General features: G+C 40.4%; 1 pseudogene; it reads left to right on the top strand.

Annotated features, from left to right (window-relative positions):
* The first annotated feature begins 12,661 nt into the window (after positions 1–12,661).
* Positions 12,662–13,597, top strand: LOC100354011 (small ribosomal subunit protein uS2-like; annotated as a pseudogene).
* Positions 13,598–13,954: the final 357 nt, after the last annotated feature.

Below are 13,954 nucleotides of genomic sequence, written 5' to 3'. Positions count from 1 at the left end.
AGATCCGAATTATCATTAGCATATGGGTTCTTCAAATTCCAGCCTCTACCTCTTCTGGCTCTTTTGTCTCTCATAAATAAATTCTTAAAGCCAGGAAATAAATTCTTAAAGAACCTGTTTTCCTCATTTGTCCATTCACTGGTTTTCATTCAGTAAATATTCACTAAACCCCTGCCAAGTATCAGGCACAATTTTAGGCAAGAGAGACAGAATTGTGAAACAATGGGAAGAAGTACTGCTCTAGTGGAGGGGAAAGATATTATTAAACACAACTTAATGCTTTGTATTAATTTATATTTATTTTATATTTTAAAGGTAAGGAGACACAGAGAGAGAGACAGAGATCTCCCATCTTCTGGTTCACTCCCCAAATGCTCAGGGTGTCCAAAAGAATTTGCATGAATGTTATTATAATTTATTTCTTTTTTTAACTTTTATTTAGTAAATATAAATTTCCAAAGTACAGTTAATGGATTACAGTGGCTTCCCCCCCCATAACTTCCCTCCCACTCGCACCCCTCCCATCTCCCGCTCCATCTCCCATTCCATTCACATCAAGATTCATTTTCAATTATCTTTATATACAGAAGATTGATTTAGTATATATTAAGTATAGATTTCTTCAGTTTGCACCCACACAGAAACACAAAGTGTAAAATACTGTTTCAGTACTAGTTATAGCATTACTTCACATTGGACAACACATTAAGGACAGATCCCACATGAGGAGTAAGTACACAGTGACTCCTGTTGTTGACTTAACAATTTGACACTCTTGTTTATGGCGTCAGTAATCTCCCTAGGCTCTTGTCATGAGTTGCCAAGGCTATGGAAGCCTTTTGAGTTCGCCGATTTTGATCTTATTCAGACAGGGTCATAGTCAAAGTGGAAGTTCTCTCCTCCCTTCAGAAAAAGGTACCTCCTTCTTTGATGGCCCCATTCTTTCCACTGGAATCTCACTCGCAGAGATCTTTCCTTTAGGTCTTCTCTTTCTTTCTTTCTTTTTTTTTTTTTTTTTTGGCAAGAGTGTCTTGGCTTTCCATGCCTAAAATACTCTCATGGGCTCTTCAGCCAGATCCGACTGCCTTAAGGGCTGATTCTGAGGCCAGAGTGCTATTTAGGACATCTGCAATTATATCAAGCACACAGTATCTTTGGAAAATACATAGCAAGGATAATCTCGCACATATTGCTCTTATTTACAATCAATATTGAGGATTCAAACGAATGTACTGAATTTTATTCCAGAAGTTAAGGAGTTGAAAATTGAATTTCAAAGTATATATCAGGCCAGTGCCATGGCTCACTTGGTTAATCTGCCTGCAGCACCTGCATCCCATATGGGCACCAGGTTCTAGTCCCAGTTGCTCCTCTTCCAGTCCAGCTCTCTGCTGTGGCCCAGGAGGGCAATGGAGGATGGCCCAAGTACTTGGGCTCCTGCACTCGCATGGGAGACCAAGAAGAAGCACCTGGCTCCTGGCTTCGGATCGGCGCAGCACTGGCCATAGAGGCCATTTGGGGGGTGAACCAACGGAAAGAAGACCTTTCTCTCTGTATCTCTCTCTCTCTCTCTTTTTATATCTCCACCTGTTGAATAAAAGAGGGAAAAAAGCATATATCAACCTTTCCACTAGACACAAATATTTTATACTGTGATATCTCTCTCCCCCTCTTTCTCTCTCTACTGTGAGGAAGGTATGGATTTTCAAAAGAAATTAATTTCAAGTATTCATGGCTCTCAAGCCTTCTCATTAATGTGCAAAAAATACCAATGGTCTAGGGGTAGACATGGCATTTAGCCTAGTGCTTAAGGTATCACATCACACAATGGGGTATCTGAGTCCAATTCCCGGCTCTGGCTCCTAATCCCAGTTTCCCACGAATGCAGATCCTGGGATTAAGCAGTGAGCACTCAAGCTGCCACCACTCACATGGCAGAGCTGGACTGTGTTCCTAGTTCCTGGCTTTGGCCTTGGCCCAGAAGTCCTCACTATTGCAGGCATCAGGAAAGGGAATGAGCAGATGGGAGCATTTTTCCCTCTCTCTGTCTCTCTTTCTCTCTTTCTCTTTCTCCAAACTCTTTCTTCCTCTCAATCTCCTCTTAAATCAATTAAGCATTTTTTAAAGATGTTATTTATTTATTTGAGAGGTACAGACAGAGAGAAGGAGAGACAGAGAGAAAGGTCTTCCTTCCATTGGTTCACTCCACAAATGGCCGCAACGGCCGGAGCTGCACCGATCCGAAGCCAGGAGCTAAGTGCTTCTTCTCGGTCTCCCATGTGGGTTCAGGGGCCCAAGCACTTGGGCCATCTTCTACTGCTTTTCCTGGCCATAAGCACAGAGCTAGATCGGAAGAGAAGCAGCTGAGAATAGAACCAGGGTGTATATGGGATGCCGGTGCCACAGGTGGAGGATTAACCTACAGTACTGGTCCCCTCTCTCCTCCTAACTTAATGTGCAGAGCAGGGGATGTCCAAGTGACATGTGACATGTCTTAAGAAGGGGCCTCTAGAAAGAAGAGGCCTTTAAAAAAATTCATTCTTTACCACAGTGCCAACCCCAAATTAAACATTTTTATTCATATGATTCTTTCTAGGAAAATCTGTCTCTCCAAGACTTCTATGTCATTTAGAGTTTGCATTGCCACAAATCCCTCCCAGTCACCAATCAAAAATTTTACAAAATAAATTATTCCAAACTAGATTGCCTAGATCAAGGCCTCTCAAACTACCAGGCATAGGAATCATCTGGAGATCTTGTTCAAATGCAAAGTCTGACTCAGTAGGTGAGGGTCAGACCTGAATTTCTAATTAGCAAGCTTCCAGGTGATGCCAATTCAAATTTAATTTTTGTAGCCATTTTCCTCTCCCTTTAAAAATATGTTTGTTGGGGCTGGCATTGTGGCATAGTAGACAAAGCCACCTCCTGCAATGTCAACGTCCCATATGGGCATCAGTTGGAGTCTTGGCTGTTCCATTCCTGATCTAGTTCCTCCCTGCTAATGGCTTGGGAAAAGTAGCAGAAGATGGCCCAAGTGCTTGGGCCCCTGCCAATCATGTGGGAGACTCGGAAGAAGCTCCTGGCTCCTGGTGACCATCAGGGGGTGAATCAGTGTATGGAAGGTTCTCTCTCTCTCTCTCTCTCTCACTCTCCCCCCTCCCCACCTTTCAAATAAATATTAAAAAATAAAATAAAAATGTTTTCTTTTAGTTGATCTTAATATATATTTCTATAGACAGAATTATATCTATATTATTCATGATCTTTCAAGGCTTAAATGAAGTGAAAGACTAATATGTTATAAAACTAACCCTAACTGGAAAATGGTTACTCTGACTCATTTGATAGTGCCTGAATCTAAAACTTTTTCTAAATAAAATTTATCAATATGAATAATATCAGAGTTTCCAAGAATAGGAAGGAAAGAAATGTCTTTTATGAAATCTTTCCAAGAGGTTATCAAATATTTTTGTCCTTTTTTGTAATTGACATATCTATCATTTCCAAATAATTTACTTTAAATATGGCACTTGCATGAGGTACTCTGGTCTTCATGCTATGTGCAGATGAAAATGAGTCAGGAGAACTCAGTCAATCAAACAAGTCTTAATGGGAAACAGACCTATCTCACCCATGAAGGAGTGCTTTCAGATAAAAAGTAAATTCCTGAATGCTGTCCGAGACAGTGCCATGGCTAATGTAAAAAGGTTGTCAGAATAGATCTTCAAAGCCAAGATGGGATCTTGAAAGGGAATTAATGGTAGAAAACTAAGTAGGCATCAAAAGAGAACAGAAACTCATGGTTCAAAAAGGGCAAAACCAGTTCCACACAAGCCTGTCACTATCCCTCTAGACAGTTCTGTGCATGTACCAGATTTATTAGCCAGAGATGCGATTGATATAATAAGAAGTTATTCATCTTGCTTAAACCCTTTCTGAAAAAAAAATCAGCCTTGCCTGTCCAACTTACCATGTCAGTGTATTTCATAATGCTTATTGGGAGTTGATCTGAACTTAGAATAGTAATTACTGGAATCTGGGAACAAGAGGGGAATAGGAACGTGGGAGGATAGACAATGGGCACCAAAATATGGTGAGATAGAAGTAATGAGTTCTGAGTCTGGATATGTGGCACAGCAGGTTAAACCATTGTAGGTGATGCTGGCATCCTATATGAGCAATGATTTGAGTCCTAGCTGCTCCACTTCCTATGCAGCTCCCTACTAATACAGCTGGGAAAGCACTAGAAGATAGCCCAAGTATCTGAGTGCCTGCCTGCCATTAATTTGGTAGACCTGGATGGAGTTCTAGGCTTTGGCTTGGCCCAGCCCAGCCATTGTGGCCATTTGAGAAATAAATCAGCAGATGGAAGATTCTTTCTCTCTCACTCTCGCTGTTGCCCTCTCTTCCTCCTTCTCTTTGGCCCCATTTTTCTCTGTAACTCTGCTGTTCAAATAATTGAATATGTTTAAAAAAATGTAGTAAGTTAAAGTGCTGCATAGCACAGTGGGGTGCTATATAATATATATAATATAAATAAAATACAATCATGTATTATATTCCATAAAAAGAACTGGAAGAAAGGAACTGGTAGACTCCAAACACAAAGAAAAGATAAGGAAAGGGAAAGCCCAGTTGGCTGGTTCATCAGTTTATGCTATGTATATGTGAGAAACATTGCATTGTACCCTATGAAAATGTGTAAGTATCCCATAAGAATATAAACTTTTAAAAATAAGATTTTTTTTGACAGGCAGAGTGGACAGTGAGAGAGACAGAGAGAAAGGTCTTCCTTTGCCATTGGTTCACCCTCCAATGGCTGCCGCGGCCAGTGCACTGCAGCCGATACACCGTGCTGATCCGATGGCAGGAGCCAGGTACTTATCCTGGTCTCCCATGGGGTGCAGGGCCCAAGCACTCCCTGGCCACAGCAGAGAGCTGGCCTGGAAGAGGGGCAACCGGGACTAGAACCCAGTGTGCCGGCGCCGCAAGGCGGAGGATTAGCCTAGTGAGCCGTAGCGCCGGCTAAAAATAAGATATTTTTAAAAGTTTGTATAAAGATAGAATTAAAAATACTTACTTTGGAGAAAAAATTTTAGATCCATGTATATTCATTATACAATATGCATTTTCACAAATTTTATAAATCTGATATGCATACAGTTCAAAAATTATTCACACCAAAATAAACATTTTATAATTCCATTTTTCCAAGAACTTTTTTAGTACCTTGTATAATCTGTCAGGAAAATACAGATTAATAGATAACCATTTCTATAAAAATGAGGTTAAAATCATCTCCATAGGGACAGGCATTGAGGTACAGTGGGTTAACCACCACTTGGAATGTCTGCATTTCATATCTGAGTACTTACGGTAGAATCCCACCATCACTTATGATTCAGCTTTCAGCTATTTTACACCATGGGAGACAGCAGATGGTGATTCAGATACTTACGTCCCTGGTACCTACGTGGAGACACTGATGGAGTTCTGGGCCCCTAGCTTAGGGCTGGCCCATCCCTGTCTATTGCTGGCATTTGGGGAATAAACTGGAGGATGGAAGATTCTCTTTCTCTCTCTCTCTCTCACACACACACACACACACACAAATAAACTTTAAATAAAATCTCCATAGTGTAACTAATAAAATGCAATCTGCGTATGCCTGTAAAAAATTCTGAAATGATTAGCAAATAAAAATGAAAATTTGGGGGCCAGTGCTGTGGCATGGTAGGTTAATCCTCTGCCTGTGGTGCTGGCATCCCATATGGGTGCTGGTTCTAGTCTTGGCTGCTCCTCTTCTGATCCAGCTCTCTGCTATGACCTGGGAAGGAAGTGGAGGATGGCCCAAGTGCTTGGGCCCCTGAACCCAAGTGGGAGACCCATAAGAAGCTCCTGGCTCCTGGCATCGGATTGCCACAGCTCTGGCCATTGCAGCCATTTGGGGAGTGAACCAGCAGAAGAAAGATCTTTCTGTCTCTCCCTCTCACTGTCTGTAACTCTATCTCTGAAATAAATAAATAAAATCTTTAAAAAAAATAAAAATTTCACCCACTCCTGTTGCCTACTCCAATCAAAAAAGGCAAAATGTTTTAGGTAATTATACCACACCGTCTCAAACAATATTATTCAAACTGGACCAAAGATTCTTTTTCTTGGAAGTCTATGACATTTCATCCACTATTTCCTTGACAATGTGCTTTTGTTTATCAAAGTTCCTCATGTGTCAGATACCCTTATCAGTTGCCTCTGATTCCTGTTTAAATATGTCAGGAACCTTTAGTCCAGATTCAGACAGTTCCAACAGGATTATGTTGGCCCTGTTTCTGAATTCATCCCCCAATCACTTTTGACAGCTAACATACTTTGAGTGACCAGCTGTCATCACACAGCTGCTGGAGCAGCTGAGTTTTCAGATGCTGGCAAAAGAAGATTTTCTGTGAACTGAAAAAAAAAATTTAATGCATGAAAATAAAACATCCCAAAAAGTGAAATTAGACCATGTGTTGCAGGTGCTTTGTTTTATGCACACACTAGATTGCTTCCTTTAATAATTGATGATTTCTAGGATGAAGAAGAAATAAATATTAATTCTTGACTATGTCTTAATTCATTTTAATGTCCATCAACTAGTAAAAAGAGTTTTAGAGTTTGGACATCATCATATATTACATTTAAATTACCTTTCATCCTATTTACTTAATTCTTCAGAAAAGGAAAAAAGAAAACATTGAACTAGAGCCAGAAGATGAGGTTTTGGCCCCAGTTTTGCCATAAATCATCAGATAGCCTTTATCAGGAGTCCATCTGAGACATCAGGCTGTGTGCAATATCAGCCAGGAATTACTGAACAGTCTGGATTTATTTCCTCACTAATGGATTCTCTGTCAGATTCTCCACACTTCCGCTCTCAAATCTTATCATCTTCAAGCCTTCCTTTCCCTTCCTCACACAGCCTCTGAAGAAATATTTTGTCCTCAAGGACCCTAGAAGCTCTTATAATCCCTTTCTTGTTTAGCTGATTTTTTTTTTGACATTGTGACTTATTCATCCTCTCTAACAAAAATAAAACCACAAAAACTATTTTCTTAATAATTTTTAGCCATTGAAGCTGTTGTACTAGGGTGTTTTTAAATAATCTTCCAACACAGAGAGAGTCCAAAGCTGGTTCTATTCAGCTTCTATTCAATGAAGCTCTTGGGGTCACTCTACAAATACTCTATTAGATGTAAAAGAGCTCACCCTTTTTTCTAATGTGTATGACTCTTCTGGGATATTGTCAAAGAGGCTAGGCAAATGGGTAAATCCTAATATAAAAGAGCAAAAGCTAGTGATATGGTCAAATCCAAACAATGAACCCAAGCAAAAAATCATAAGCTTAATAGATATGGTGATTGTCTCTTCCTCAGTAATCTCAAAACCATATATTTGATCAATACTAATAACTCTCGATAATGATAAGAAATATTTAAGCTGTCTATGGCTAAATACCCAAATTGGAATATTGGCTAGTTGTTGCTTGTGTCTGATCCAAGAAAGGCTGATCTCAATTCTTAGGCAATATATAGGACCATGTACTTAATGCTTAATGTGTCAAAAAGTCTATGCTTCTGTTTCCCAGAAAGATAGACTCTTCAAACAAAAGAGTTAAAGTTGAATTCCTACTGCTGAATATTAACTATTTTGGATGAAACATCAACTTTTCTGAACAGAATTTTATATAATGGTGGTAATGTCCAGACAATAATGAGCACAGTCTTTGGATTAAAATATTTCACATCAAACACCAGATTTTAGAACCTAGTAATATGAGGTAACTACTTAAAATTATTTAAATTACAACATTTCTAGCACCACCAAGTATTATAACATTCTATAAAGACCCTAAAATTTAAAAAAATTCGGTATTGACAATTAGCAAATATTCTAAAGGAAAAATGCAAATTAAGAAATCAATACTTGGGGATGAGGCTGTGACGTAACGGTAAAGCTGCTGCCTGCAGTTGCAGCATCCCGTCTGGGAACCAGTTGAATTCCCACCTGTTAATGGCCTGAGAAAGCAGCAAAAGATGGCCAGGTGCTTGGGATTCTGCACCCACATGGAAAACCCTGAAGAAGTTCCTGGCCCCTGGCTTCAGATAGGCCAAGCTCCAGCCACTGTGGTCATTTGAGGTATGAACCAGTAGATGGAAGATTTCTCTCTCTGTCTCTGCATCTCTCTCTCTCTCTTTTTCTGTAGCTCTGCCTATCAAATAAATAAATCTTTTTAAAAAGCAACACTTGAAAATTAGTTTATTTAAAGTTAAAAGGTTTGACATCTGAAATCACTGGTGAAAATATGTACTTGTGAGTAAATCATAATGAAGCTACATGTCTATTTCTAAGAAGAAAACATAAAATTCATACTTTAACTCATCTAGTAGGATAGACTCCAAGTGGATCAGAGATCTAGATGCAAAAATTAAAACTTTGCAAGTATTAGATTTCCTTTATACACAGATTAAATAGAAAAATCTTTCAAACTATGAATCAAGATCTACAATCAAAAAAAAGGGTATGTGGGGGGAGAGAGTATCTCATTAATGTTTACATATAAATTTTTAAATAAAAATATTTCCATAGAAAAGCACATTACAAGGAAACACAAAAGACAAAGATGGAAGAAATTATTTGCAACTCATATGACAATAATAGATCAAAGTCCAACCTGTAATATATAATAAGCTTTTAAAAGTGGAAGAAGCATGTTGTAAACCTTAAAATTTCAATCTTCATCAATGAAATATTTTTAAAAGATTTATTTTATTTATTTAAAAGACAGAGTTACAGAGACAGGTAGAGCCAGAAAGAAAGAGAGATGTCTTCCATTCCACTGGTTCACTCCCCAAATGACTGTAATGGCCAGAGCTGAGGTGATCTAAAGCCAGGAGCCAGGAGCTTCTTCTGGGTCTCCCACATGGGTGCAGGGACCCAAGGACTTGGGCCATCTTCCACTGCTTTCCTAGACCACAGCAAAGAGCTGGATCAGAAGAGGAGCAGCCGGGACTAGAACTGTCGTCCAGATGGGATGCCAGCAATGCAAGCTGGGGCTTTAACCCACTGTGCCACAGTGTCAGTCCCTTAAATACTTTTAAATTAACAAAGTAAACATAAAATTTTAAAAACTAGGACAAAGGCAATCACTTAAATAAAAATAATGAAACAAATCTTCCTTCAAATACAAAAAAAAAAAAATAGGTTCTTCTAAGTTTTGCCTAAAACCACCTAGACCCTTGATAGTGAATAGTGGATTTTAGCCTTCCAAGGAATGGAATCATTTGAGAATCTAATCAAGGCTCTTCAGGAAATATCCTTACCCAACAAATGCCACACAGCCCTTTCCCCAGACACTCATACTCAGGTTAAGAACTCCTGTTTTTAGAGGATGACTTTCATGGAAGGGAATCTATAAAGAATAGCAAAACATAAGTTGTTCTCATTGTTTCAAAGGCCCCTAATGGAAAATACAAAGTATGAGCACTGTGTAGTCTGAATTAACTCTATCAGTTACATTTCTGCATACAAATTGCAATCCTCTGTCAAAAGAATCATCTTTGAAAAAGCTGAGGACAACTCCATAGTATGGGCTGCATTAAATTATTGGAAATAGTCCAAGGATGTACCCATTACTAATATATGTGAAAAGATCAAGAAGAAAAAGAACAAACCACAGCAGCAAAATAAGCTTAAAAATGAACAGTTATTTAAAAAGAAACATAGGCTTTAATTCTAGGAGGATGTCATAAACAACATAAATCAGCTTTTCTGATGGTTATAACATACAACTCTAAGGGAAAAAAGCTATTTAGGACTGAAAAAAAAATAAACAAAAGCCTGCTGAATGTAAAGGAATATAAACCTTGGAGAAATGGCTACTACAAGTGAATTTTCTTTTGTCTTAATGTTTCTTTACAGTTTTCCCCCAAATAAGACCATTTTTGAGGAACTGAGAGACAACAGAAGTGACCTAGAGGTGGCTAAAAGTCTCACAGAAATCCTCTCTCTCTGACTACAACAACAAGGAAAGGAGCCTCCCCTAGAACTCAAGAGTAAAGCGAGAATCAGAAGGGAGCCTAGAGAGGGAGATTCATTTATAAATAAAGTAGGGCAGGTCTCAGGCTCCACCCCTAGGCTATGAGTGAGATACACTTTAACCAGTAGAACAAAGTCTCTGAGAACTAAGCAGATATTTAGCCCATCAATCATAGAAACCAAGACAGAGGCTATGACATGAACCTAGTAAGTTGATTGTCTACTAACATACAAATATCAACATTCTCCCAAAGAATATAACAAGACCAGGGCTGGGATTGTGACGCAGCAGGTTAAGCCATGGCCTGAAGCGTTAGCATCCCATATGGGTGCCGGTTCTAGTCCCAACTGCTCCTCTTCCGATCCAGCTCTCTGCTGTGGCCTGGGATAGCAGTGGAGGATGGTCCAAGTCCTTGGGCCCCTGCACCCACATGGGGAACTCAGAAGAGGCTCCTGGCTCCTGGCTTCAGATCAGTGCAGCTCCGACCATTGTGGCCATCTCTCTGTCTCTAATTCTCTCTGTAACTCTGTCTTTCAAATAAATAAAATAGATCTTTAAAAATCATATAACAAGACCAAGAATGTAACAATGCAATATTACAATGTTCAACATAAAATAGAAAAGTACTCAACATACAAAGAATGAGGAAAATGTGACTAATTCTTAAGAGAAATGTTACTAGCAGATTCTAAGGCAACTCAATTGTTAGAAACCTCAAAGTCTCCAAAGAACTGCTATTATTATGCTCCATGATGCTTTTTCCTGAAATGAACGGAGAATAGAAGCTCTACGAAGAGACAGAGAGCACATTTTTTAAAAAAGCAAATTGGATAGTTTAAAATGAAAAAAATTAATATCTGAAATAATAATTTACAAAATGTACTCAATAGCAGAAAGAACAGGACAGAGGCAAAAACCAGTCATCAAAAGGAAACATTTATTCTTATAAATAGAGAAAATGACGGCTGAATAGAGTATAGTCACACTAACTTAAGCTGTTCTGGGGTATGAACACAACAAAGGAAGGACTACATTTCTAGGAGTCTGACTCATAGAAATTTTAAGCAATGAAGTGCAAATAAAACAACAACAACAACAAAATGAAGACTCCACAGGCCAAGAGGAGAGAAGAGAGAGACACTGCTGCAGCCAGCTACAGGTGCAGCCAGCTGTGAGCTGTGAGCTGCCATCTTACCACATCAAGGTAATACAGGCATACAGGTTAAAACTGATTAGGTTTGTGAGCTGGAAGACCACACCTTCACCACGCCCCTGTGTGACCTCATGCCCCTACCTGGCCACAACTGTGCACCCGCCGGTCAATCAGGTTAATTAACCACTCCCCTTTGAAAGTGGGTTAAAAGTCTGGGGCACAGTGTGTTCACCCCTTCCTTTCCTTGGCCTCTTGTCAGTATGGGGCTTACATTGACCCCTGTGCCTCCAGGGTGCGTGACTTTTGGGCCACCTGCCTCATGCTTCCTGGCGTAGATGCTCCTCCAGATGGCTGGTTCCTGGTACTTGGTATGGACCCAGATTTACCCTCTCCTTTAGATAAAGCCCTCACTCTCCTATGCATTTCTCTCACTGAATAAAAGCTTGAAAATGTACCACGCTGCCTGTTCATTTATGTCGGTATTCAGAATTCTCTGAATATTAGGCAAGAACCCAGATGGGCTTATTAATATTGGGAATTTATTAATAAGCACAGGTGATATCATATGGACCCAAATTCTAGTGTCATAGGTAGGAAGAAATTATTGCTTGAGTTTTAGCTGAGATGGAACTCCACAGTCACCCACTGACTTTTACTTCAGCCTGGAGACCTGACTGGGATTGGAGCAACTGCTAAGTGTGGAGCGGGAAGCTATCTTGCTTCCTTCCCCTCTCAGCCATGCAGAGTGCCTTACTTGGCATCAAAAAGACACACAGCACATCTTTGTTCTGTGGCTATCAGTGTTAGAGTCAGGGCAACATGTGTGGCAAAGAACAGATCCCCAGCATCCTGCAACTTTGGATGATATATCCAATGTCTTAAAATGAAAAACCTTCCAACTGAGAATATTATATCCAACAAAGCTATACTTTAAACATGAAGGAGAAATAAAGTATTTTCCAGATAAGCAAAAACTGAGAGAATTCACCACCATCAGACCAGCCTTACAAGAAATTCTAAAGGGTGTCCTGCATTAGAAATAAACATGAGTGTCCAGTACTGTGGCACAACAGGTAAAGCACCTGTTCTCATTACCAGCATCCCATATGGTTGCTGGTTCAAGTCTTATATGGTCCCCTTTCTGATCCAGCTCCCTGCTAATGCACCTGGGAAAGCAGCAGAAGATGGCCCAACCACTTGGGCTCTTGTACCCATATCAAAACCCAGAAGAAGCTCTGCCTCCTGGCTTTGGATTCACCCAGGTATGGCTGTTGAAGCCATTTGGGAAGTGAACCAGTGGATGGAAGGTCTTCTCACTGCCATTCTCTCTCTCTCTGTAACTCTGCCTTTCAAATAAATTTTTTAAATAAAAACAGAAAAGAAATAAATATGAAAACACATGCCCCCCCTTTCTGCACTACCTAGCAAGGGGTCCATACGGCGTTGTTTTTGATTCCCGGTGTAACTTAAGGGGAAGCTGTCACAATGTCCGGAGCCCTTGATGTCCTTCAAATGAATGAGGACGTCCTCAAGTTCCTTGCAGCAGGAACCCACCTAGGTGGCACCAACCTTGACTTCCAGATGGAACAGTGCATCTACAAAAGGAAAAGTTATGGCATCTACATCATCAATCTGAAGAGGACCTGGGAGAAGCTGCTGTTGGTGGCTCATGCTATTGTGGCCATTGAAAACTCTGCTGATGTCAGTGTGATATCCTCCAGGAACACTGGCCAGAGGGTTGTGCTGAAATTATCTGCTTCCACTGGAGCTACTCCCATTGCTGGTCACTTCACACCTGGAACATTCACTAACCAGATCCAGGCAGCCCTCCGGGAACCACGGCTTCTGGTGGTTAACAATCCTCGGGCTGACCACCAGCCTCTCATGGAGGCATCTTACATGAACCTGCCTACCATTGCTCTGTCTAACACAGACTCTCCTCTGCGCTACATGGACATTGCCATCCCATGCAAAACAAGGGAGCCCGCTCAATGGGTCTGATGTGATGGATGCTGACCTGGGAGGTTCTGCGTATGCGTGGTGCCATCTCCCGTGAACACCCCTGGGAGGTCATGCCTGATCTCTACTTCTACAGAGATCCTGAAGAGATTGAAAAAGAAGAGCAGGCCACTGCTGAAAAATCTGGGACCAAGGAGGAGTTTCAGGGCAAATGGATGGCCCCAGCGCCTGAGTTCACTGCTACTCAGCTTGAGGTTGCTGACTGGTCTGAAAGCATGCAGGTGCCCTCTGTGCCTATTCAGCAGTTCCCCACTGAACACTGGAGTGCTCAGCCTGCCACTTAAGACTGGTCTGCAGCGCCCACTGCTCAGGCCACTGAGTGGGTGGGAACAACCACTGAGTGGTCGTAGGCTGCTTGTCACAGTCTCTGACCCAAACATGGAAATGAGGTTGATGGAAAATAAACACCAGTTTCTACAGACAAAAAAGGAAAAAAAGAAAAGAAAAAGAAAACACATGACCCCACCAAATTCACTAACAGACCAGATAGATTAATTATCCAATCAACAAAATGACAGGTCTTAGTTCTTATATATCAATATCAACCTTGAATGTAAATGGATTAAATTGACAAAACCAAAGAAGGTTGACTGATGGATAAAAAATCAGGATCCCACTATACACTGCCTACGAGAAACTCACTTCACAAACAAAGATACATTCATACTGAAAGTGAATGGTTGGAAAGAAATACACCAGGCAAATGG

The sequence above is a fragment of the Oryctolagus cuniculus genome, chromosome 2 (genome assembly GCF_964237555.1).
Source record: "Oryctolagus cuniculus chromosome 2, mOryCun1.1, whole genome shotgun sequence".
In the NCBI taxonomy this organism is placed as follows: domain Eukaryota; kingdom Metazoa; phylum Chordata; class Mammalia; order Lagomorpha; family Leporidae; genus Oryctolagus; species Oryctolagus cuniculus.
The sequence above is the reverse complement of the archived record's forward strand: the minus strand, read 5'-3'. Positions and strand labels throughout refer to the sequence as shown.